The following is a 27,280-nucleotide window of genomic DNA, read 5'->3' as shown; positions in this document are numbered from 1 at the left end:
TAAATCAAATGGATGAGAAACACTAATGTTTAGGAGACGGCGGAAATGCTTTGTTTCTATTAGCAGCCACCCTTTCTTGATTTTGCTCATTTGAGCAATACTGCGGTTCAGAATGTGCTCTCCTTTCATCAAATTAGGAAGCAAGAAGTACATGCTTTTCTGCTGCTGCATGAGCCCTCCAGTGTCCAAGCTCTAGCAGTGTAAACAGCACAACAAACATCCCATGCCTATTCAGGTCCTGAATATAGTTTAAAGTAGTACAGAAAAGTGTCAAGGTTCCGGCAGCTAGAAACTATCTAGTCTGCAACATGGAGTAATCAGGGAGATATGAATTCAAGAGTGTCTTAGCACCGATTTTTAGGCATTGTTCAGGGCTGAGTCAAAAGCTGCCTTTTCACATCACGCTACCGATAAAGCTTGGTCAAATCCTCGCTCTGCCAGCTGAAAGAAACTTCAAAAGCAATTTGAGGGCCTCAAGCAGTCTTGACAAAAGCTCCCCAAAAGCTTGCAAGGGCTACTAAAGGAAGCAGGGCTGACTCTTGGCAAGGGCCAAGATCGTTCGGGATTAACACACCACTAGTTCGATCACCACAGTTTTCAGACCCAGATCATAATCCCTGCAGATCTCAGAACCACGACTCCCTAAGGACAGCTTCACCTTTTGATTTCACTCAAGAAAAGGCATGTCCCAGCACAGCTCATTGCTCACAGCTTTTTTATGTGTGGTTCACCACACAGAGGGGGAAATTTCTAATAAAGTCATCTTCTAGGATTGCGATGTGGCTGTTTACCAATTGCTAAAGTCTCTCTCCTGCCACCTCCCTGATGTGACCACACATCCTTTTAAAAGGAATCATCTCTCTAAGCATCCCCTAAGCACAACATTTCTCACTTCTCCCCCAGACACTCCAGCAAAAAAGCCTGTGACCATTACTTCATTTCAAGACCATCCCAAATCCCCAAATCAGTCCATGAGTCTGCAAGCTATATTCCTCGCAGGCAGAATTGTCTAGCTGATAATAATTTAAATATAAGTCAGAAGATCTGGCTTCTACTCCTGCTTCTATCCTAACCTTATCTGCCGCGAGGCAGCAGGCAAGTACAACCTCTCCTCTCATCTTCTCCATTTGCGTTAAGCTGGATTTACACAGGGCAGTGTCTTTTAGCATGTGCACCGTATCTATCACCATGTGAGACTCCTGATTCCAGCTGCGGCACATGGTAATGCATACCCACAGTGGGATTCAGTTTTCCATGGTTCAGCTGGCAGATTTTAGCGCCTTTGGAAACAGTGCATCCTGAGAAACTCTGAGTCTTAGCTGGCAGAATTAAGGTTTCAGTTTGAATTTCTCCATGCATATGCTCTTAACAGTTAATTTCACTGACCCCAATACAGTTGTCCAGACTCAAACCGGCATAAATAGAAGTCACCTCCCTGCTTTTTACCCCTAGATACTTAAAAGGGTTAAGAAAATTCATCCCTCTGAGGGACAGCATAATTCAAAACATGTATATTACATGCCTGTGAATGTATGCAAGTAGGAATATTCCACAATGAAAGCAGATTCAGAGCTGTCACAACAATCCTATTTGATTGTCTTCACAAATTCTGGCAGCAATGATATAAATGGGACATTTCACAGCCAGGATTTGGACCTGAAGGATCTTACAGTGGGTGAGTCAGAATCAACTCCTCTGGAGCCATGGAAGTCACAAGAAGCAAGATAAAACCCAAGCTCAAGAATAAATTTAATATTGAAGTTCAGAATCACTTGAAACAGACAAGTCCTACCGTAATGAAAAAAAAAATACTATCCTTTTGGTAAAACTGATTGAAAAGGGTAATAACTGCCTTTATGAGGCCTACCTCACCAGGTATTTTTATGAAATGACTCATCTAGTTACGTGTACAAATGAGTAAACGTTTCTTCAATGCTTCCAGAAGCCAAAGAGAGTCAAAGTAAAGACTTTGCAAAGTTAAACAGCTATTGAGTCAGACCTTAAGGTAACTGTCACTGGTCTTCAAACACACTTAGTGTCAGCATTCCCTGCTCTTCACATACGCATAAGAAGGCAGTTCTACAAGTTTTGGCAAATTTATTCTTGCTAGAGAATTACCTCCCACTCTAGAAATACAAATCGTCTGCAGAAAAAGAATGCTTTAACAGTGGAAAACCCATGAAAAGTAGTAGGCACTGTTCACACTGTAAAACAACAGAGCTAGATTCTCCAGCATTACACCCAACAAAAGTCGGTATAATTCCACAGAAGTAGAAATAAAATTGGTGTAAGGCCAAAAGAAGGGTGTCAGGGTTTCCATTAACGAAAACATTGCTCTTTCCACATAACAGTTTTAAAAATAAACTGTTTATAGCTGCATATTAAAAAGAGAAGGCAGATTTCACTGGGAAAACCTTATTCCCTGGATCCCTGCCACAGTGCACACTGTATTAGGAAATCATTTGAAATACTAATACAGCAGTTTATCCTGGACATTTGTACAGACACTGAGCTCAAGTCATCTTCCCGGCTGTTTGCGCCAAGTTCAACTCTGCACTGGCTCCCTGGAGAGTCTTTGCTAGGCAGAACTGTGAAGGGGGGGGGGGGGGGAGGCACAAAGAAAAATTGCTGCTTTGAAGAAAAGAGGGGGAGACAAAGGGTTGGAGAAAGCACAAAAAGATCCAAAGGACCTTTTCTTTCTATGGCTGTCTTCAGAGCTGAGGAGGTCACAGCTTTTAACAAAGCCTCTGGCTTTCTAAGCCAGCAAGGGGTTTCATCTGTGGCCATCTTCCCAGCCTTACCCATCCCTTCCACTGTTCATAGGGGAAAGATGATTCTCCTCAGCAATTCTGCACCCTAATCTTGTCCAGGAGAAAGAAATGCTCTGTCCCTTACTTCTTTTTCTGGACTGGCTTTCAAGTTGACCAATGAACTGAAGGTTGCAATATGCAAGGGCTAAACAACCTTTCCCAATACCACCATTTCCATCTCTATATCTAGGCTAACCAGGGTAAAAGATGATCTTCAGTCACAGACTACATATTTTCTGCCCAGGAAATCTAGCAAGCAGGTTCTGTAAATGCTGCCATTACCCTCTTCACTGCTGCAGGGCTTTGTCTTATTACACTAGATTGGTTTCCTCCTGGGAGGAGGATGCTCAGGTGTCACTAGTGGGAATTTTTTCACCTTTTACTGGCTCCCTCTGTCAAACACATGCAAATATACATGCAGTTTCAACACACCACCTAGAACCTACTGGTGGTAGTCAGCAATATGTTAAATACATGAACCAACCTAAATCAATTCATGCTGCTAATATAAAAAAAAAACTCCATGAAGTTTTGTAGTGAATGTATGTACCAGTAACAAAAAAGACCCTGCGAGATCACTGTGGTCCACTTTCCTCACTTACAATATGGAGATGCCCCCTGCCCCCCCTTCATTTGTAAAGCACCAGGAGAACATTGGATGAATTCAGGCTGCCCAGGAATGCAAAATCCACGCAGAATAATTACTTCTCAAAGCAAGGAAAAATAATTTATGGTAAAGGCATTAGATTAGAAATCCAAAAGTGCCTTAATTTCATAGAACTGAAACAAACTTCATTCTGATCTTAGGGCAAGTCAACATGTGAGTTTATTTCCTCCTTTGCAAAAATGGATAATCTCTTTCTTCCCAGCTCCTATCTAGATAGGCTGGTAAAGGTTCAGGGCATGGGAATCTCTCGTACATTTTGGTTTCAACCAAGCTTAACTTCATTCATGCTGGTTGTTTCAGTATGTTTCCTGCATAGCGTAAAAATTAAACGGAAATTCCCCCATTCTATCTGGTTAACAGAACCAAAAGAAGCGACAAAACATAAGCAGACTGCGAATTTTGACTAGCTACAGCTCCCTTGAGTCAATATAGCTAATGCAGATGCTGCAGCTGTAAATCTAAAAAGAGGTAAGGGGGGGGTGGGGGGGGAGTGGCAGGGACAGTCACTGAATGACATTAAAAAGACAAGAAAAAGATTAGAGAACTTTTTGGTCACTGCTGATTTAAAAAAGAGGTTATGAAGCATTACTAATAAACGTTCTAATGTTTGAGTCTGGAAATTCCTGGGTTTGTTAGAAAAGTTCACTAGAGCAGCATGGTAGTCAATACCAATGCTCCGTTTGTCTTTACCTGTCAGATCTAGGAACCGAGTGGATTAGCTGACCCTAACTCTGTTTTACCCAATATGATATGTTACTATCCAGAGGCACAAGTAATGGAGGGGAAAAAAAAAAAAAAAACAAACAGGGAGAATGGGCGACCTGCATTGTCAGCATAAAATACACAGTAACAGCACAGCAGTTCAAAATAGCAAGGCAAATATCAAAGAAATACAATACTTTGCTGAACAGGAGGCATTCAGTGTAATTATTAATGCAAAGAATGAACATTATTACCATAATGTAACTCAAGCTGCATCTGAACAGGGCCCCCTGAGGGAAACAACTTGATGTATGTTTACAATCAAGCATACTAGGGAAACAAAAAGGACACTCTAGCTGAAGAGACATATTTATCTGTGCAGTATTTAAAAATGGCAAAGATAAAGAGCGACTTCCAGATAAATCATCATCTTTCTAGGAATACAGTCTTTACTCTCAATAACAAATCAAGCAGTCTCAATTTATGTTAAGGTTACACCTACAAAGTATACACAGACTAATAAATAATTAAGAGATGTTATGGATGAGAGTAGTGCTTTAAAAGCACATCAAGAAAAATTCTTTTAGGTGGTTACAATCAACTTGCAGCTCCACAGCATGTTCAATCATTTGCTCAAGCATTTATCAGTTATTGAACTTTTTAAATATTGTTAGTAGGGTCAACTTAACAGATTGAGAAAGTCCCAGATCTTGTTAAAGATTAGAACAGAGAACCACGAAGCAGAAATAATGGGCCTCCAGTTAAGAAATAAAGCTCAACTCCTGCTACAGACTTCCTGCCACTGCTACAGACCCGCTTCTGCCATTTCCTCCTGTGTCACAACCTTCAGAACCGCCTATAGACCAAAAGTTTAAAAAAAAAAAAAAATACTGAACGTTCTTGTGCATTCTGTTCAGGCCACAATAATTGTATTCTGCCAGTGTCAAAACATGCCAGCATACTACCATATACCTGAAAAATTAAAAGTTATAAAAATCTTCGCAAAATAAATTTGACTTTGTGAAAACCAAGCTAGAAAGCTGAAGTGATTTGTTTTGACAATTCTTCCACCTAAAACTATCTAAGCCTACACCTTCCTGGGAAATGTTTTGATTCTGACAAAAACATGTTTTCCAAAGAAAAACTGTCCATGCCCAAAATGTTTGCACTGCCACAGCAGTGCATAAAACTGGACTGAGTTCTCAGCAAGCTCTTTAAGATGTTACCGTCACCGATGTAGCATGTCTGGCATGAACCTGGGGGCAAGCAATGACCTGAAGGTCTTTGTTCAGCATATTGCTGCTGTTTGCCTACACATTACTTGCCTTTAATGCTCCAGCACCTCAGCCTCTCTGGTCTCCAGCAGATATTAATACTTTTGTCTCCTGGAAAGTGGTAACTCACAGCTACCTCAGTGTAAGCAAATACATGTTTATATCACTCACTCTTTGGAGAGTTTTTGGCAGAAAACTGCCCGTTGGCCCACACTGTAGAAAGCGCTTGGTCAGAAAATAGTGAATACAGTGCATGGATCCAAGTTAGCACAGTTACATGACAGCTTGTATCAGTCTGCCTAAATAAAATGGTTTTCTTTACAACGAGGTGAGGGCTTTGTTAGTTTTTTTAACGCTATTAATAAAGTTCATTAGTTATAAAGATTCATTTAAGAGGGTAAGGGGAAAGGCCATAAGCACTCTCTAGGCTTAAGAAAGCCTGTAGGCACCCTGAGTGTTAAAACATATTAAACAGTGCGAGCCCAAGAGCCCTCTGGAGTTTTCTTTGAGTGTATTACTTTTAAATTAGAGATGGGAAATTTTCCCTGTTGAAGCTGGACAGAAAACAGCTGTGCTCATTAAAAGAGGAGGAACTGCTAAGTAGTTATATAATCAACACTATGTAATTAACAGAGAATTATAATAGTAGATCTAACACTGAGCTGAAGTTGTGTGCCATGCAGAATGCTAACAGCTTTGCAGTCGGTTGCCCTTTATGTTGCTCCCCTTGTTCAATCACGTTGCCCAGGCTGCAGATCCAAATGCTGCCGTGTTCCTCAGGCTCGCATAGCAACCGAGACAAGGCTTCTCCCCGCCAGCTTGGTAAGAAAAGTTTGCTCAGAGGGGTCAGCCAGTCCAGCATTTTCTTACCGCCAACATGAAAATATCTACACTGTTTTGTAACACGAGTAATCAGGTAGTTGAGAAAAGCTTCCACAAAGCAGGAGGTGGAGGAACACATCCTAGAATTCTTGGAGCCTTCCCCCTGAAAATTGCCATGGGCTCTTGGCCATTGTAAAAGCATGCTGAGCAACAGGAGAGGAGTACTGAAGCAGTCCCATATTTAGAGCTGTGGAGACTCTACCCACATGAAAAATCCCATATGTGGCACCTGAAGACTAGATATGAAGATGTCCCTAGCTCATACCATTTCTTTGCAGGTCCCTCCCTCTCTGGGGGGGGATCACATAGGCTGTTCATTGATGGGATCACTGAGCCAATGCAATATTGCTAGCACAGCAAGTCAATGAACCTAAGAAAGACAGAGTATCTGCCATAGCTATAAGCCAATCTGAATGTCAGAAGAGATTTGAATGCGAGGACAGACCTCTGAGTGAGTTACAGAAGCAAACAGCACCAGCATGCAACACGAGAGATGAGAATTCAGCGTCTCGTGCCATCAGGGAGCTTGAACAAACCTCTTTCAAAAGATACTCCCGTTGCATAGCTTCCACTGATTTTAACGAGAATTATATACACAAATACTTAAGAAAATCCCTGCCTTAGTCCCTCTATACCTATTCCTACTTTACAGATAGGAAATCACTCACTCTTCCCTAAACTATACGCATGTCATCTCACATAAAGGAGTGTAATACACTCCAGTACCAAGGTAGCGATGAACGTCAACCCCGAATGCAAAAACACAGGGACCAATAACCCTGTGTCATTTTGTTTTAAGGCTGCTGCACTGTGTTAGCTGGAGGGCACCTCATGCAAATTCATTCCTTGGTGCCAACGGTTTACAGCAGGCAGGCTTAGCTATGCCGTAATTGTTCAGTGGAAACCTTCAAAATTCAGGCGGAAAAAATTGTTAATAACTCTAAACCATATACAGTGCTCTGCTGCCCTTGTCCTGCCATCATCCATTTCCAACTGGCCTACAGGACAGGATCTTCCTAGTCGGGCAAGCGCGCACTACAGCGTCAGGTATCCAAAATGCCGTAAGGATCCACAATGACTACAAGGCTGCAGATTTGCCCTGCTAGGGCTGAGACCCTTCTTCAGAAAGGGCTGCTGTGGAAAGGAGAAATCCATTACAGCATTTCTCTTCCCCTAACTGCAGCACATTCAAGCTTTCTGGGATTCAGCCCTACTACTGTATCCTTCATCCCAGCTTGTTTGCTGCCAAGAAGAGCACAAGATAATACTGATTATAGTTGATAGAAACAAAAGGTACAGCGGGGAGTCCTCCACAAACTGCTGACATTGGAAGCGATCATTAGCAATGAACAAAACTACTACTGAACCACCATAAACTGCTTTTAAGCTGCCTACTAGTGAATATATATATACGAAACAGCTCACTCTCTCCTCCATTATCCACAAGCAGACTGACAAGCACATTCCTTACCCGTGCCTGGATTTGGCACTCCGTGGGATATAAAACTGCCAAATTCTAAACTGTTCTGGTCACATTTAAATACAAATGCACCAGAGGCATCCTCCCTTCGTTTCCTGAAACAGGACTGAGTTTGCTTCAGATTGCCTCTGTACAAAAGAGCTCTGATGGTGGCACACACATCTTCCACATTTAGCCTTTCGCTTTTTCTAAACCGAGAAGTCAGTTGGGCCAAAAGCTAACCTGTCATCCTCCTCCTCCCTTCCCCCAGAGAAATGGGATATTGAGATTTTCAAGTAAATTCATCAACCAGCAAGTAGGTAGTAAATTTTAAAATATAACCTAGGAGTCTCTATTTCCTGGTCTTTTGCTTTAACCACTAGATGACACTACTTCCTTATATACCAGCCCACTTTTCCAAGGTTTCTGAGCACTTCCACCTCTCATTGGCTCCAGCTGGAGTTCTGGATGCTCAGGAGTTCTGGGTATCAATTCCTAACTTCAACACAGAAATAAAACAATTAACAGACTACAAGATAAACAGCTCAGCTACACTGCAGAGTTTTTCTTTCATACTTTTTCCTTTACTTCGTGCTTGACTCTTCTCTCCCCAGCCTCATCAGGCTGTTCCATTTAGATGTTTTGTGCGTTTTCAGTTTCCTTGCAGTCTACTGTGAAAACTCCATAATTACCAAGGCATACCAAAGCAGATAAATAAATAAGGGCCAATATTAACTGAGCCTTCCAAACAGCTCTTCAAAAAACTCCTGGATGCAAGGTTATTCTTATGAGTCAAGACACATCTGTTCTGGAGGGATTCACTTACGACATAAAGTTAAAGGTCCTTATTCCACAACAGGATCTGCCAGAGCATGTATTAAATCATACCAAGTCTCAGGGATCTTAATCTGGATTCAGTAAATGAGATGCCAAAACTATGACTTAGAATTACTGCTACTTCCTGTTTGCCCATTTTTAGCGATTACTCAATAGCGCAAGTCAATGTTGCAGTATTGCAAGTGCCACACGATGCATTAAGAAGTATTTCATCAACTGCTTTTGTATGGGTTTAATGATGAAGATTGGACAGACTATTTTAGCTTCCCACATTAAAATAGAATTGTGTATTTTATTTTACACTTCAAAACCTCCTTTTTTTCTTTTCCTCAAGGTTGTGGGTTGTTTTTTTTTTAATTGCTTCTGGAACGGCACAGTGTCATTTAACCCTCTTGTTCAGTCTCATTTTCCACCTTCTCTATTTTCACACATAATTGAGCTGACTTACAGCAAAATAGAATTTATTAAGCTGAAGACAATGTGAATAATCAACATAATGCACTGTCTGCTAATCCCTGGTTACTCCATTTGTTTTTTACTGTTTATTTGACTTTTGGTCTACATTGTTTAGAGGAGAGAATATGGATTTTCTTCACTGAGAAGAGTCATTCAATTGGAAAACGTGTGCGATACTTTGTATGTTATATGCACAAGTACCACCACGGCACTTGACAGAACGACCATAAATAATCAAATCTGTGCAAGGAGCTTTAATTCTCAAGGCTCTGAAATTCCTTTTTTAACAGTCTGTACAAAAGCAGCAGCAGCATGAGGTGCTGCTTAAGTGTACCTAGCAAAAGCATAGTCAGAAGGTTGTGATTATTCATTTCAAGAAGCATGTACAAGTCCCAGCCAAGATCTGGCTACCTTTGTGTACAGACTTGTATATGCATTGGTAGAGCTCACCTGCGCTGCAAAAGGTTTGCAAATCAAGATCGCAATCCCACGAAGACCCAAAAGCGTGAATCAAAGTCTGCATGGTAAATCACACCATCCGCCTTTCCCACAACTTTGTTATCCCAAACACACCAGTAGCATAACATTCTGGGATGCATGGGACCAGTATTGCAAGGAACATTGTGTGAAAGATGGATGGGTACTCACAACTATTCAACACAGTACCATTATTTTACTATTTTAAATTTACACTGCATTAGCAATCAGTTTCCCTGTCTCTCTGACGTAAACGCTGCAGCAAGTAAAAACAATAACCCAAACAAGCAGTAGCAAGCAGGCCTATTTCCCAAAGGAAGGGGGGGAGGAAACAAACAAACCAAGCAAAACCACACAATAATACAAGAAGGGGTAAATGTTCGGTGTCCCAGATGGTTTGCTTCACATACAAGCAAAAATCACTGTCAGAATAGCAAAATCTATCCTACAATGCAGTATTAGCTTTGCGAAGCACAAGCGTGGCAAACATGAAACACCAAACAAAACCCAACACGTGTCCAATTTCCCCATGTCAAGGCATCTACTCTCATTTGAACAGGTAAACATCTAACCTGAGTTATTGCTGATCTGTAGATGCCCAGATATCAAATTACAAACAACAGATTCAATCAACTGAATAACTGACAGAAAATTAAAACCAGCTTTTACACACTTCTGATTGCAGTATCTGACAGTGCTTTCTGTAACGCAGGGTGGTCGGAAGGAGGAACATGTATTTATACAAGATGAACAACAAGCTAAATTGAAACATTTTACCAAATGTATCCTCATGGAGATATTTAGCCCTTTTTATTTTTCATTTAAAATAAATGATATTTCTATTTGTATTTAATTTCACTTTATTTCATTTCTAACTGACACGCCATTATGCTTCAATTTGCTCCCTGTTCAAATCAGTCTGCTGAATTCACATAGAAATAACTCATGCAACGAGTTTAGAAGACAGTGTAACTGAGTCTTCAACCGTTCAATGAAGTACCAAACATGGTAAAATATTACCAAAATCTTGATAAAAGAGGAAAATTGCACTGGAAAATTTGGTTTCTCACTGCTGAGATAGAAGGAATATTTTTTTTTTATTTGTACAGTTTGTAGTAAGTTTCCCAAGCTCTTGTGGTCTATAAGCAACACCATAGCTTCGTCTTCCTGTCCATTTCTGCTGCAACAGCAGTGCCCTTGGGAGTCCCATTAAAAGTTTCATGAGTTTGGAGATTACAGGTGTCCTTTGTAAACTCTGTTACACAAGCAAGCCACTACGAGATTTTTAAAAAACAGGAAAATCATACACTTGATGCAGAACCTCCAGCAAAGCCAGGAGGGTTTGAGCATTCAGAACCCATTCTAAGTTTCTGGAATTAGACACCTGTGGCTATTGCCGACCTTCAGAAAGCCTAGGTTGCTTCCAGAAGCTGAATAAAAGGCAACAAATTATCTCAACATTTTTCCATAATCTTCATGACAGATAAAAGGTTTGAAAAGGAACATAACAGAGGACATGTTTTGCAAATTAAATATTAGCTATGTATTTGTGAAGCAAATAAACACCTTACAGAATTCTCTTCAGGTTTAGCTCTCTATCAGCTAAATTGGATCTTGTCTGTGAGAGAGATAAAATCAACAATTCCCTATCTTTAATCTATGATTTAATAAACCTGTTTTTCTCAAAGGGATAAGCAAGCCTGATTGCACTCCTGTAGTCTGTCAGGTGTGGGGTTTTGGGGTTTTTTTGTGGGGAGCATGTGCTTTATTTAAGTTCATAGCATCTTCCACTCTCTACCTTGAGCCAAAAGACAATCTTTAATGACCTTGCCACCTATAGAGACATAACTGACAAACAGTATGCAAGACTGTACATAAACACTTTTCTGTGTTCTGACTTTTCTAGCAAAGGCATGCAATGCAAAATTTTGTTTCATTTACCAATAATGTAAGAAGACTTAGTTTCCTGCAAAATAAGCAATCAAATTTCTGCAGTTTCATCCAGTGAAACAATATGAAGGTCACTCTGTAGGGCAGAATTTATCCTGGCTTGGGTCTGCATACCATCAGCTTAAGTTTGAATAAAGTGATTAGATGCATTCAGCTGGCTCTGTACACAGGTTGGTATTCACCTATTAAGCTCAAAGAGCCTATTTGGGACACTTTGACCAATGTTTCCTTCTTCCACATATCCTGAGGTCCCAAATATTGCCTTTACATTTTCTGTTCCATGCGAAGTTCATAAAAATGGGTGAAATGCTCATTTCAAATGCTATTGCATAACTGTAATGTATAACATCTGTAATCCAGGTACATGCATTCAGCAAACGTTCCTCACCATGTAATTATTGTTTTTCTCAGGAGAGGAAAAAAAAAAATCCATATACATACACAGGATTTCCTGTAAGAATACATTGTCTTTCCTATTATCCCAGTGATAGGAAGATACAGAAGAGATGATGTGAGGTTTAGGCAAACACAGGCACACAAGTCAAACTGCATGCATTGAAATTTACATATATTTTCCCTTTGAAAAGGCTTATTTATTAAGATCATTCAGCCCAACTTTATTTTTCTCAGGGAAGATAATGCTATAAAACAGTCATAATTCAGTGCTCGGGCATTATAAAGATTCAGGCAGAAGTTAACTGGTACAAACACCTTGGTCTTGGCCTGGGTGTGATTATGCTACGAGTCAAGCCACAAACTATTCCTACACAGAGTTATCCAAGAAGTCTCCTTTCATTCCTCATCTCCTACAGAAAACACTTTACTATTCTGATGGCTTTCATCCGTTAGAAGTTTCCATCATTTTCTACCCTTGCTACACCATACCTAACCAAAGTCTCCTCAGTAGTTAAAACTCTTCACTTCTTCCCCGAACAACTGCATCATACTCATACAGTCCTAGCGCTACTACAGGAACTTGAGAGAGATGAAAAGCCTGTGAGAGCTGAGTATCCTCAATGCCTTTCAGGATAAGGATCTCAAGCACTTCCTGAGTTACCCGCATGCCTGAGGAGCTAGTCTTTCCGCCATTTTGCCTCTCCATTTGTAGCAATTTATTAACAGCCTTTGGAATCCAGATAAACAATTTTAACCAGTACATACTCACCATATGAAAACTTTATTTGATTAATTCCCACTTTGTGATCCTTGAAGCCATCTCCATCCATTCAACAAGTTTATTTTCTGTACTGCAGTCTCTTCTAGAGACCAAAACTATTAGCATAAGATACCGAGCAAAGATTCTGAAAGTGCATCATCTGAAAACATAGGACAAGGGCCAGAAAAAATAAATACCGCAGGAGCTCCTGTAAGAACTGATTTACTAGAAACATTGGGACACACTGTGGCAGAAGCAAAAATCACCCCTGAAGCCAGATCTCACTGACATCTCAGTGCCCTATTCATGAGGTCCATCTTTCATCTCTCATAAAACCTATTCACACAGCTGAGGCAAGTCGCTAATGCACAGATCAAAGTTGAGAGAGTTTACATTTCATTTCTGATGAGTTCCAGCTCTCCCCTCCAGAATGCAATTCAGACTCCAACAGAACAAACTTCTGCCTTACCAAAAAAAAAAAAAAAACAAACAAACCCCAAACAAAAAAAAAAACAAACAAAAAACAACCACACCACCAAAACAAAACCAAAAACAACCCCACCACCTTTCTAGGTAGTCCTTTGTCCTCCCCAACTTACAGAATAATCCACCCAGCTAATGGAGGATTTCTACTGGTATTTATTAGTTTGCTTGCTTAGCCTTCCTTTCTCTCTGCTAACTGTAGTTACCTCTATTTTTATATTATCCACACCTGTCCAATTTGCTAGGTTTTATTTTTACACCATAGGGCGTTGGGAACATCCAACTGGGAAACTCAGCATTTCCACCACTCAGAATACAGTGTCCTGGGGAGTCCAGTAAGCGCTGCAGCTTTCTTCTCAACATCTTTGAGTCTCAGATCAACGCTGCAGATCAGGGTGCTAATATTCTCTCATACAGCATTTCAATACTTACTTGGCAAGCTTTTCTTACCCTTTTCAAAGAAAGATGCATTTTCAGCTACCTTTCAGTTTGGCCTCTTGGTCTGTCCTCCCCAACCTTATCTTGTAACGTAAGTACTTCTCTAAATGCTTAATAAAGCTGTTTTTCCAATAATGGAAAACTAAGTTGATTCTTCTCTAGCTCCTGCGGTATGGATTTCTTGGAAAAACTCTGTCATTTTTGACAAATACAATCTCTCTGCTTTGCTGTGTAATCCTACTATAGGCCTAGCAATCAAAAAACTAATAGGCCCTTCACAGATTATATCTGAACTGAAATTACTTCTTTATAGCCTATGAACATTTTTCATATTAAAGCAGTGATGTCCATTTCCAAAAAAACCTGCTTGTCATTTTGTGTGACTTCTAGGTGTCTGTAACTTAAAGTACGATTGGGTTTACCCCCAACATCTTAACATGCAGAGTGAGCAACAGAACATTATTAATACAGTTCTGTTTGACCGAAAAAATAAACCTCAGGTTCAGGCCTGAAGCTAAGGACCTGGTAGACTGATGGATATTTTTCTAGTACTTCTACTTACTGCAAAATTATAATTTTTGAGTTTATGGCTACCCATATGGATTACAACAAAAGCTTAAGTGCACTTGAGATAAAGGCGGGATGAAAGGATAGGTAGGTATGAGGAATTGGATGGATTAGTAGCAAAATAAAAGGATACAGACAACCCCCTCCAAACTTTGATTTTTCTCCCTATAGTCACAGATCTGTAGTTGCAAAAGTTTATATTTTACCAGATAAAAGGTACTGTGCCACACACAATTGGCCCTTTTACAATTTCAACCTATTAGCCAAAAGCTGAAGTATTTTGTTTCTATGCCTAAACTTAATGAAAACATGCCTACTTTATTATTAAAGAAAAAGTCATATCATCATGCTATCTATTTCAAGTCATTACATTGCTTTTAATATCTGGGAAGGGCAATTTACCTCCCTAGTGTTATCTCAAGGTAAGTTTTAAAATGAGATCAAATAAGGAGCTCTCTGTTGGTCAATTCTAAACTAAGATGAAATTCTCCCATAAGAACGCCTCTTGCAATGAAAGACTATGACTACAATTTAAGAAATACCTGTATGGGAAGACTGCATGGCTTCGAAGTTTTACTCAAGCAGTGAAGAATTTCAGTCCCCTTTGGGACTGACTCTGGAAAGATCTTAAAGATTGCACTAAATATCCCTCATGAAATGGGTTAATTTCTTCCTTAATTCAAGCTCAGAGTCATTGCAACTGTTACGCAACATTTAATTCCTTTTTGAACAGATTTAGGAAATGGCTTCCCTTAGGTCACCCAGTAGTTCTGTGGAAGAGCTGGAAACCAAATCCAAATCTTAGGCTACGGTTCACAGCACTAGCTGTGAGGCCGTACAATCTCTTATTTAAGACTTGGCCACTACCAATATTCAACATAAAGCATACTAAAATTGTCCATCTCTAAATGCAATTAATAATTTGCTTCACTACTCCATCCCTGGTGGAGTGTACTGCAACTCTTAAAACCATTTTACAATTTAGAACAATTTCTTTTCAAAGCAAAAAGTTTTAGTTGATTTTTAGCAGCACACATGAATACACAGACTGTCACATCAATAATCAGTTATACTTTCATTCCTTGTAATCCAAGATGATGCACATTCAAAACAGCTCACACAGACCCTAACAAGATTTGAACCACTTGTGTTTTTTTTAATTGTACTTACTGTGTAAGTCAATACCATTCCATTTCTTAAAAAATGTTGGCTATGTCATTTTAATATTAGAAATGGACTAACTTAATTATTGATCAAGTTACATATGCATACATGGATTTAACACTTACTTGGACCATCAAATTTTAAGGTTCAAAAAAGCAATTCATTTTTTCTTCTATTTTTTCAAACTGAAATTCAACACCTGCAAAAACCCATTAATTTATGAGATATATTGAATATATATTTCAACATTCTAACATTACACAGAGGGGATCTTTTATTATTGCCAAGGTCATAAAAGATGAGCAGATTCAATATTTTATATTGCCATCTATTACTTAACACAAAGAGGATTCTGAATCACAACGGTGAAAAAGCATAATATTTCTTCTACCCGAGAAGAAGCCTTGTACCTGACTTCAGGTGTATGGATATGCCACAGTGCCACACAGACATAACTGATGTTGTTCAAGCATCAGCTGTTGAACCTTCACATTACCATGACACTTTGCTGGAGCTAACGGACTACGCAGCCTCGGGGCAGGTCCATCAGACAAGCCAGCTAAAAGTACAACTGCATCGCATCCCGCATCAAAGCTAAAACGTCCATATCCTCACACTGCAAGAAAGTAGCTCTAACACAGCTTCCAGCATAGCCATAGTTTAAGCAAAATGCACAGAGTCATGAGGAATTAAACCTTTGTCCGCTGAATTTCTTGCTAGCATCCCACGCCCCATCCATATTTTTTATTTGCAATACAAACCCCTGGCAGAGGAACAACAAGAGGCTTACAAACTACTTAAACCTATTTCAAGAGCTCAAATTAGAATGTGGAAAGACGTTCACAGACCATTGTGCTACCACTACAAATTCCTACTTATCAGGAGATCCTTCGCAATGCTGTATGCATAAACCCATACCTCATAGTTGGTGTGAAACAGCTTATCTCTATGCAGTGATCTCACTTAAGGAGAAAATGTCCATGCAGGAAGTTATAAAATAAACAAATTGTATCAATTTCTCACTCCTGGCAGATCATGTTTATGTCAAAATTCAGGAGGGGTCTAAAATTTCAGCCTGAACATTATAGTTTCACCTCAACATCAAAGGCTTATACACTGAGGCACTAGTAAAATGAGGCAGTAATTTATAATCCATTAGAGATCTTTGTTACTTACTGAAGAGGAGAAGATTAATACGTAAATAGTATTTTTAATCATCTTGAAGTCCAGCAATCCTGAACTGATGGCAAGTGCAGGGAAGACTGAGTTTAAGGAGAGGTAAAAATGTCTGGGCCCAAAAATTTCTGAAAGAAATGGGTTTTTCCAAAAGCTCTAGACAGACACTCACAGGATCATGGAGTCGTTTGCTGGCTCTACCATTAACCCAGTGTGTGGCCAGGGCCAATTGATTTCACCTGAAACAGAGATAGGCCAGAAAAAAATAGTACCTTAAATAGCCAAGACATACAAAGGATACTATTAACTACACAAACAAGGCACAGAGGTTTAGGAAGTCTTTCAGAGACAGTTTTTTCTCATGTGTCTAAAAAATTCCTAGGACAATGATGTACTTATCTAGGTGGTAAGTGTCAGGCATTTACATTATACAAAGTAAGCAATAAATTAACAATGAAGCAATTAACAGACAGGGATAAAAACAAGCTCAAAGTATACAGTGGCTGAAAATCTGAACAATTTTTTTCCAGCTGGGCTGTTTACAGCAATTACTTCAACATACAACATCATCTTTCTAATAATTAACAACACTGTATGATGATTTCCGAGCTCTTATTGTAATCAAATTCTGATTAACTGAAGACTTTACTGATGTGCATGGTTTTCCCTCTTTTTTTTTTTTAAATCTAAAACACACTCAGGCAAGCAGCTAAACAGAAAGAAAAAGACAACTTGTAGCAGTACATTTTGCAGATGTCTGCAATAATTTATGGTCTCAATCTTACTTCCCTAGGTGTCAAACAGCACCTACTCCCACCTGAAAATAATTATCATTCCTTACCATTAACATGGGTAAGCTGATTAGCATATGCAGCACCCTTTCTGGCTGGTGATGCACAAAGAAGCACAGATGTTGCCTTTAGAGGGAATACATTTCACATACCTCTTCAGTTCAAGAGAAAGGATTTCCCGTGGCTAAAAAAGGCAGTTGTAAATGGCTACTGCCAGAATAAAGAGACAAGGGGAAAACTTATGAACTCCCAGAGCTTAAAAGCTTTACTATATTTCCATAGTCAGTATAACTTCCCAAAGTATGCCTCCAAGCATATTTCCATGCAACTTCAAATTCAGGTGCTGCATACAGAAGCCTGGGCAAAAGAGTTTATTAGTTCTGTTCATTACTCTACGCATGGTATTTTTGGAAAGTTTCATTCAATTGGAAATGTTTCAAAGAGCAGTAACAGCCACGCTTATATGTTACTGCTTTGATACAGTTGCTCCTTATGCATTTCAAACTGCTTTCCAAACTCTCTTCTCAACATTGAGCATTTGCTGCTCCTGTTAAACCTAAGAGTGACCCTGTGAACACAAATACAGTTGCAATCCATCCAAAATATCATGCATTTTCTCAAAGAAAGATCCTGCGGTGGTGGGTCAGTCTCTGGGTGTTTCCCCCCCACCTCTTGTTTTACCTAAAACACATTTTATTGTGAGACTTCCTGGCCACAGTATTATCAAAGATGCTGTCTGAAACACTCAAGATGTTTTATTTTCTCCTCGGGAAGTAATTGTTCCATGGACCACGAATAGCCTAGAAATAACTTCATTTAGAAAACTCTAGTTGAAGTACCAAACACGCTGCTTGCTTAGTCATTATGTTATACAGCTCTATTTGATCTAATCAGTGAATATAGCAAAAAGCACTATAGAGCTTTAAATAGTAGGTATACACTTAGCACATTCTTTCTTTTGATGCCCCAAATGAACTCTTCTCATTCACCATTCAATATCCAAGGTTTTAACTGCAGCCTACTGTCACACACACTACATACTCTTGTTTCTGAAAATCTGTACCTTTAATGGAACCGCAAAGTGCCAAAATGATCTGCACTACTGAGCAGTATAATAAGTGTTAGGAATGTAAAATAAATCCTCATAAAAATCACCTTTTGCTGTTAAAACTGTATTCCTTAACTGTGTCGCTCTACTTCCACTTAAGTTCTCTTAATCTTTGCATAAGACACTACCTAGTTTAAAACCAATATAGTACTTCAACTTCAGACTGTAGCTTGCACAAATAATGTAAGTTCAATTGCTACCATTTTATTTAGGAGGACCATATTTTATTTTATTTTTTCTTCCTGCTGCATTAAAAGTATAGGAAGAAAAAAAGTAATGTTCATAGACCCACAAAGCCAAAATATTAAAAAGAATAAAGGCTCTGGGAAGCTCTGATTCACTTAAAGCATCCTAAGTTTCACAGATCAAGGCCTTTCTTTAAAGTTCTTCCATGTTGGAAAATCCCAATCACAAAAGCTGAAGACACACAACTCTGTCCATCACCAGTAAAGATTTGGCTACAGAACTGCATTTGCTTTGGACAGATACAGACCAATAAAAGATGCACATCAGCTCAAAAAAAGTCCAGAGGAAAATAGCAAGAACAGAAATACAACCTGAGTGGAAAAAGAACTGGAGCTTTTTTTTTCTCCCATAGGCTGTAAAGGAGAAGGCTGGTTTTCAGCACCAGAAAGGGGCTGCAAATTAGACAGAAAGTAAACAGTAGTGAAGACAATCCTCTTATCTCCACTGATAAAGTACAGCTGATATCACTAGCCTTTTTCCTTTTCTCAGGCACAAGAAGCTTGGTTTCCCCTCCCTCCCAGCATTAGACTGATCTAAAATTCAAGGAAAGCCCCACAAAACAAGACAAATCTTTCAGTATTGGCATCTCTCTCTGACTGTTAACTAGGATATTACATTACCTACTTAACATACAGGTATACGTCTACAAAATAGTCTCACCAGCAAAAAAGAATTAAGTCATCCCATACAGTCTGACTGACCTACAAGAGACCTCTTCCATGACATCTCATCTCTAGGAAGCAGAAAAAAAAAAAGAAAAAAAAAAAAAAAAAAGAAGTTTTGTGCATAAAATGCAGGTTTCTTAAGAAACATAAAGTATCCAATTATGACAGAAAAATACATGGCAATCTGATGCTTAGGCTTCTCAGAATCCCTTGAAAAAAAAACTCCGCCATAACAAATAATCATACTGTAATTTATTATCTAGTACCTGCATGTATGATTATTCAGTATATTACAGGTAATATAAATATACCCAATGGATACATTTATTAGTGAATCTCAAAGCAACTAAAAAAAAATCAATTTCATTCTTCCCACTGAATAAATATGAAAATAAAACCAAGTTATTTGACTTGATCAACATCTGGAAGTAGAGCCCTAGCAGGGGTTGCAGTAGAAATCCAAGTTCTGGAGTCTCTATCAGTCCCCCACGCACTGGACACATGCGAGATGACGCAAAATTGTACTGTAGGGATAGTGTCTGTATGTTGTAAATAGGGAATTTTTCTTCATATTGAAGAAAACCAAAGCATGTTTATAAGAAGTCATTTCCCTTGAGAAGTCACATTTTGATGAAAAACTATTTTTTTAGAAAAAAAAGACACACTGATAAAACATTTTCAGTCAGCATGAATACACCTACAAATACGTACAACATGCACTCCACATCAGCCTTCATCAGTACTGCTAGTGCAAGTAATAAGGCTGTTTTTTCTTTCCCCGATTCTTATAACCTCCTCCTTTCAGAAATAGCTCTGGCACTACACAGCTGAATCCCCCAAAGACTTAAGAGTGTATGTATTCTGTTCCTTTCACAACTCATAATTCATTTTTGGAGACATAATTGAGAATATCTATCAAAACCTACAAGCATCTGCTGACCTGGGAAAAAAATGTCTTCCTGGGACTCTGAAGTAATACACTGCACTAAGACTTCGGGCATTGCTATAAGCTTTCTTGTTTCTGGGTCAAAAAAATCATAAAGTTCAAACCATATGTAATGAAAACCATAGCCAGTTATACAGTTTATTAGTTATAAGAAATCACACTTGAAATCAGGGCTCCATCGGGAATGTACAATCAAATTATGTGACAGACAAAGGTAAGAGAAAAAAATAATATATTTGTACAGGTGTTTTAAAGAGGTGCCAGCTCAGCTGGAGAAGAGGAAAGGGTAGTGGCTACGCTTGCGTCCTGGCAGCTTTGTAACCCATGTTTGCAGGACAGCAGCCCAGACCATGCAGGTTCTGCTTCTAGGTGTCCTGGTTTTGGCTGGGATAGAGTTAATTTTCTTCCTAGTAGCTGGTATAGTGTTATGTTTTGGATTTAGTATGAGAATAATGTTGATAACACACTGATGTTTTTAGTTGTGGCTAAGCAATGTTTATACTACTGTATACTACTATAAGTGATGCTTAGTTGCTGGTGGGGGTTAAACCACAACACTAGGGAATAACCCCATAAATGGACACTCAATTTTTTTCACCAGCCCAACAAATCTCAGCAAACTTTAGGCAGTCTAAGTCAATCACAGATTGGTTTACTATGTCTGGGTACTAGAGGAGCATGCAGGGGTTTTCTTCCCCCTACACAAAGCCAGCTAAAGCCTGGTAGAATGATAACCCAAAGTGATACAGGCCTCTACTTAAAGGTTTTTCAATTCCCCCTTTCTATATTTAGAAAAATCACTTGAAACAATTTCAGATTTTGAAGGAAAAGGTATCAGTGTGCTATCCCAGGCATCATACCATATAATCCCCCTAACTCCCAATTAGTTCCTCTAAAAAGCAGTGAGACTCAATTTACCTTTTGCAAAAAGGATTAAGTCATATCATGTCCTAAATCATTTCACTTTCACTGACTTTACCCAAAACATTCCTTACTCACTGACCTTCCTAATTTTTTTTTTAAAGGAGTTTAGATGTTGCCCTAATTAGTACTGCACCACTAACAAACTTAAATGCAAACAGAGAAGACACTTAGATAACACAGTTCTCACTCAAATCAAGGCAAGGAGCCTAAAAAGAAAATCTCAGTCTGAGCCTCTTTGTTCCTTAGTTCTTCACTTGTGAAAAAGATAATAGAACTTCCGCAACTCACAGGGGTGCTGCCAGAGTAAGTACATTAAAGATTAACAGTTGCTCAGATAGTACAGTAATGGAGGACAATACCTAAGACAGTATTTCATTTATTCAAAGCCCTACAAAAAGTACACAGCTTCAGAAACCCTGCAATACCTATCTAAAATGCTAAAGTATTCTTAAATCATTCTAAATATATATTACCAAGAAAGAAGGGGTTTGTGGCTGAGTGTAAAACAGCTTTGTTCTTAACAGAAAAAATGGCACTTTTATCATCCCTCCTTTTTTTATTCTCCCACTTTAATCCCTGTGTTCATTTCCACTTTACATTGTGGAAGTCCACAGCGTAACTCAAAGCTTTGTGAATATATGTTTGTTCAGTACACAAGTTAAATGTGTTTGCATAACTCTTACTAAAATAAGATTCGGCCTTTACCGAATGGCTACACATTGCCCATTTCTCTCTGCAGATACATATCAAAAATAGTGAGGGTAAAATAAACACACAGACCACAAAAAGCTTCCAACTATGAATCTCGTCACAAAGAGGAGAGCAAGCCAAATTGTGCCAGGGAATGCGAGGAGAACGGTATAGCAACGAATCACTCAAAAGGTCATATATATTTTCATGACAACTTTGCATGGACTAAATACAAGGACAAAGAGAATTACGATGTGAATGTTTCAAGACTAAGAAATATATTACAAAAAATTTTAAATGCCTATACGCTACTGCTGATTTAAATGGAACTGGTTATAAAATGAGATACTGAATAAGGTCAGTAAAATTAGCTCAGAAGTCTTAAATAAAATCACATGCAAAAGTATTGGGCAGTGGCCTAATTCTATTTCCATTGAAAAAGTTAATCAAAGAATGCTATGTTTTACTTTGGTTTTCAGTTCCTCGGGGGATTACATTTTGACAGTTTTAGCTTTGCACAAACGTTTGCAGAATTATAGAAAAAACCTTCCTTCAGGTATTCAATGACTAAAACCAATTCACCTCCACCCCTTGCCAGCATCCCCTCCCCCCAAAAAACAACCATGTAACTGTGAAGCCATGAAGAAAGCTGCTTAGCAGACAGTATTTTGAATGTATTTAACCTGCTTCTTGCCAAGTCACATGGCAAGATACATTATCCTATAACACCCCCAGAATGGACTGGCCTACCCCCTACATTCTCAATGCATAACACTCCAAGCATGCAAAACTAAAAAAAACCCAAACAAACAAAAAACCAAAACAAACAAAAAACCCCCTCACACTTCTTTTTTTATTTTTAAAGATTCCAAAGGCACCAATGTTACAGCGAGGCTGGGGCTGAACAACAGAACAACAGTCTGGAGCTATCCTTACACTTCTGATCTGATCCACTGCTGCCCTAGTCTCAGCTACCTGCTGAATTTCTCCTAACTGCTCTCCTTTGGTGAAGGAAGAATGACCTCATCTATCCTAGCCTTCAGTTTGCCAGCCTTTCCTTCATTTAATGGCAATTTCCTAAAGAAGACTGAGAAACACCTAGGGAACAAACCACCTCAGTTTACCCCTGCTTCTCTGAAGCCTTTCAAAATAACCTCTGTTACTGGTGCTTGTAGCTGCGACACGTGTATCTGGACAGCAAAGCAAAGGTACCAACAGATTTGCAGAATCTGAAACAACTGTTGCACGCATGCATACATTTACTGCATTAATGATGTTTGACATTAGTGCCATCCCAATCGTCCGACTGCCAAAACTCAATGCAAAGTTAAGGCTGGCTATTGCTCTGGCTTTCATTTAGACACTTGGCTCAAGTGAAGATTGTTCCCGTGTTAGCAAGGGAAGAATAGCTTTCTGACAGCTTGTGTATAAATATTCCTAGCTTAAAGGCAGCTCTTTGAAGTTCATAATCTCTTCTCTCTTTTGCACTGTTTTTCAAGAAAAGAACACGTGTGTAAATGCTTTATCATGGTGACTGTGTCTTGGTACTGTCTTTGATACTGTCTTGGTTTGTGTTGTAAAGATAATAAAAATTCTAGCTGCTGGGAACCTGAACAAGTCCCCACATGCGTTTTTTTACTTCTCTACTGCTTATACCATCAGCTTTTTGCAAAGCGTTTACATGGAGCATTATTAGCAGCACAGTTTCTGTTAGCATTGCAGCAAGGGGCATTTTTTCCTTCCCTAGCATTCCCATAGAGAAACGCTTTGCAGTCCAAAAGTAAAGTAGCAGTGTTTTTCCTTCACTTTTGCACACTTATTTAAATCAGTAATGCTGTTTATTGTGCAAATGGGCTTAATGTTCTCAACGGGCCTACTTGTAGAGTAGGGCACAAGCCTGGAAGAGTAAAAACTCCATCTCTCACATTCCAGTTACCATGACTGTGTCAGAAGGCTGGGATACTTGTACAAGGGAAGTCATGCTTATACTTAGTCTCATTTACTGCATTTGCACTGTACTAAATGGAATTATAGACATAATTATACACTACGTCAAAAATAAACATAGCTAAGCAGAACTACCTCTTCTCCCACTCATTTTTGCTTGTGTTAGGGATAAGCACAAAAAAATTCTGCATGAATGCAAATTAAGATATTTACTCAAAATTATCAAGTATAGTAATAATTAATAACTGAGCAATTTTAATAATAATTAACTATGATTACTGCTGCTCAGAAAATAGTAGTCCAAGTACATCTGGGGAAAAACACTGTACATCAACATAAGATACACTTGTCACAACCTATTAAAACTCATGTCACAAGAATTTTTACTGGACCACAAACCAAACAAAAATTCCTTTCCAAAGAGTTCACCAGTTCTAAGATCTCACCCAATATTCAAAGAGTTTCTGCCTACAGCTGACTGCTTCAAGCAGCAACAAAAGCATGACACAAACTTACCTTTACACAACTTCCAAAACCGGAGCCTTTTTAAGGCTTTTAAGTGCAGATTTCCACTTATTTTTTCCCCTCGTAAAGGGGAAGACGACATTTCACCAGCTTTACCCTTGTAATTGCTGTATGTAGCATGGTGTTTAAATATAGAAGTTTTGTTGATGGATTGTTACTTCAATTAGTTGACTGGCTGATTTTCCATAATTACAATAGTTTGTCACTAGGTTGTTTTCTCTAATCTGTCGCCTCAGTTATACAAATTAAATTGATTTACAGAAGTGTGTTTATATAACTTACCTTCAATGAAGAATTTGCAAATGGAGCTCTCTATAGGCTCTTCAGCTCTTTGACCCCCCTGTACGTTTTCCATTGAAAAGCATTCCCTCTTAGTCTGTGGGAGACAGACATAATAACACTGAGGACAACCTAAAGCAAATACTGCTTATGCAAAGCTATTCTTTCTTCAATGCTTGGCATTTTGCCTAGCCTGTATTTTGGAACACATGGCCCCCCCTTAAAAAAAGCAAAGTAAGAGCAATTACCGCTTGTCTATGGTGAAGGGAAGGCACGGAGGTGAAGATATTTGTGGCTTATTTTCAGCTCTGCCACCAACTTGTCACGAGCCCCTGGGGGACTCATTTAGCCTTTTGGCATCTCAGTTAACTCAAGCGCAACATAATTAATTCAAATATCTAATTACACATTTACTGTCATCAGGGGACCACAAAGTGACTCCCAAATTATTATTATTATCAATAGTTCCAAATACCAGAGGTCACAGCAATGCTGTTAGTCTGCTCAAGGCCATCATTTTAAAATGTTTCACTATAATCTAAAACATAAGGCATGTTGCTAAAATGCAAAAGCCACCCAGAGCCCAGTCCTCTCCTGTGATGCACCTTCTGTTAACACCTACTTTAGTCATGATTCATGCTCACTTTGTCCTACACTCCAAGCGTAGCATCCTGCACCAACTCCGCTCTAATAAAAATGAGAGGAACTAGAGACAAGCCAGGAGAATCAAGATCTCAGGAGCAGCACTGAAACGCATCTAGATGTGATAACTGTTTACTTAAAATCTAAACCAAAGATATTTCTCTTACTTCCAAATCCTTAGAATATAACTCCAAAAGTAAGTATAAGAGAACACCTTAGGATTGTCCCAATTTTCCCACATAATGCTCAATTTCCATATTTTCATATCACACAACATAATATTGCATATTATATTATTATTAAAATAATAGAAACTTATTCATATTAAGATTTTCAAAAATTCTTTAGGTTCACAGAAAATAGCATTCTGTTCTTCACAAGTAAGACTTGTCAGGCAGAAATGAGCTAAGTGCTTAGGAATCCTAAGCAAATAAAAAAATTAAAAAAAAAAATGAAACCAACTTCTTTCAAGCTTAACCTATCATACAAAGAAATGTGACCCAAAAGTAATTTAGAATTGAGAATGGCTTTCTGTCAAACATAAGGTCAATCCTATAACCTGTAGCATTAATAACCTTGCATAGGCCTTTTTGCTGCAAAAAAAATGTCAAAAGAAAATGAAAAAGGATTTGCATAGGACTTCTTAAAAAAGGACGCTGTTCTCATTCACAGTGGCATAACTCAGGAATCTTTTGCTTCAGTGAGACTGAACTCAGACTAACACAGTTATGTGGGCAAAAGTAACATGAAATGTAGAAGAACTGCCTACCTTAAAACCTCAACCTTTAGCTCAACATGTTCTACCTTTTGTCTCATCAGGTTACTTAATAGTTTTGATAACAGTAGAAAGAACTCTAAGTTATTTGATTGATACCTTAAAACTGAAATACTACCTCAGAAATGGAGTCATCAGAAAGACCCACATAGCCTCCAAGACGTGGATTCGATTTTATTATGCTCAGCATGTATTACCTGCCTAGAATAGCTCACTAATTGTCATGTTGCCCACTCGCATGTCATTTGGATGCCTGCCCCAGGGCATAGGTGCTGAGCAGGAAGATTTTCACTTACAGCATGTGGAACAACAGCAGTGACTGTTGGCTCATTAGCAATCAGTCATATCTCCGCAACACCAGAGCCCATGTGTCATTGCCACACACTGCTTTACATTTTGCTACATCCTTTTGCCTTGGATATCAGAAAGATTCAATCAAGTGTTTTCATTGCTCTTCAGTTTTGCTTTTCAAGCTTCAGGACAGACACCTGGCCAAGCAATTTCTGTACTTCGTCTGGTAATCCACCTAACCTCTTGGCTGGATTACACCTTTGATGCACTTTATCTTTCAGTATGTTATTAGGAATAGTAACAGGAAGTCTGGATTTTCTCCTCCCCACTGTTCTCTCCTTAAATAGTAAAACAATATTGTAAAAATCCCCTCTTGCCCAAACACACATTCTTTGCTGTATTTACTTTAACATGATTACTCCTGTTTCTACAAGTTATGGCCACTTAACTACTCTGCTGGTCTGCGTGGGCTGTAATGAGAAAGGGCCAAATGCCTTGTCAGTAAAATGCCATTCCTTTCAGTTACGGCCTGGCTCAACAAAACACAGCAAGGACTTCACCCCGAGACACAAACATTTTGCTGTTTATGAGTATTTAGGTTCTCGATAGCATAGACAAATAAAATTTTAAAGACTTGAGTGCCTTAAGAACCTGCACATCCCACTGAGACTTGTTTAGGAGCTTTTGAAAACTTTATCTTTACATCTGCAAAACAGTGAAATCTCACAGGGGTACATGGCATCACATTTTTTTTCCCCATCTTTGGATCCAAGTCTAGTGTCACAGGCAAAACTGTCTCAAGTCGGGAATTTCACTTAATTTACTGCCAATTAGCATAAACTTTTAATTACTGGCTGTGGTATTGAGAAATAAAGGCAATCAAGAACTAAGCAAGTGCTTAGAGAAAACACCACAGCTTCACTCCCAGCAGCTCACCCTTTGTGCCTCCCTCC

At 38.9% G+C, this 27,280-nt stretch overlaps 1 protein-coding gene across 5 annotated transcripts in view; it reads right to left on the bottom strand.

The window, feature by feature from the left end:
* LRRTM4 (leucine rich repeat transmembrane neuronal 4) overlaps positions 1 to 27,280 on the bottom strand; it is a 543,042-nt gene that overhangs the window by 460,936 nt on the left and 54,826 nt on the right. For all 5 annotated transcript variants that reach the window (XM_050910344.1, XM_050910345.1, XM_050910348.1 and 2 more), the window contains exon 4: positions 24,623 to 24,716. The gene's annotated coding sequence lies outside the window, so the exon portion shown is untranslated. The remainder of the gene's footprint in view (positions 1 to 24,622; positions 24,717 to 27,280) is intronic.

Source organism: Gymnogyps californianus, chromosome 23, assembly GCF_018139145.2.
Source record: "Gymnogyps californianus isolate 813 chromosome 23, ASM1813914v2, whole genome shotgun sequence".
Lineage (NCBI taxonomy): Eukaryota > Metazoa > Chordata > Aves > Accipitriformes > Cathartidae > Gymnogyps > Gymnogyps californianus.
The sequence above is the reverse complement of the archived record's forward strand: the minus strand, read 5'-3'. Positions and strand labels throughout refer to the sequence as shown.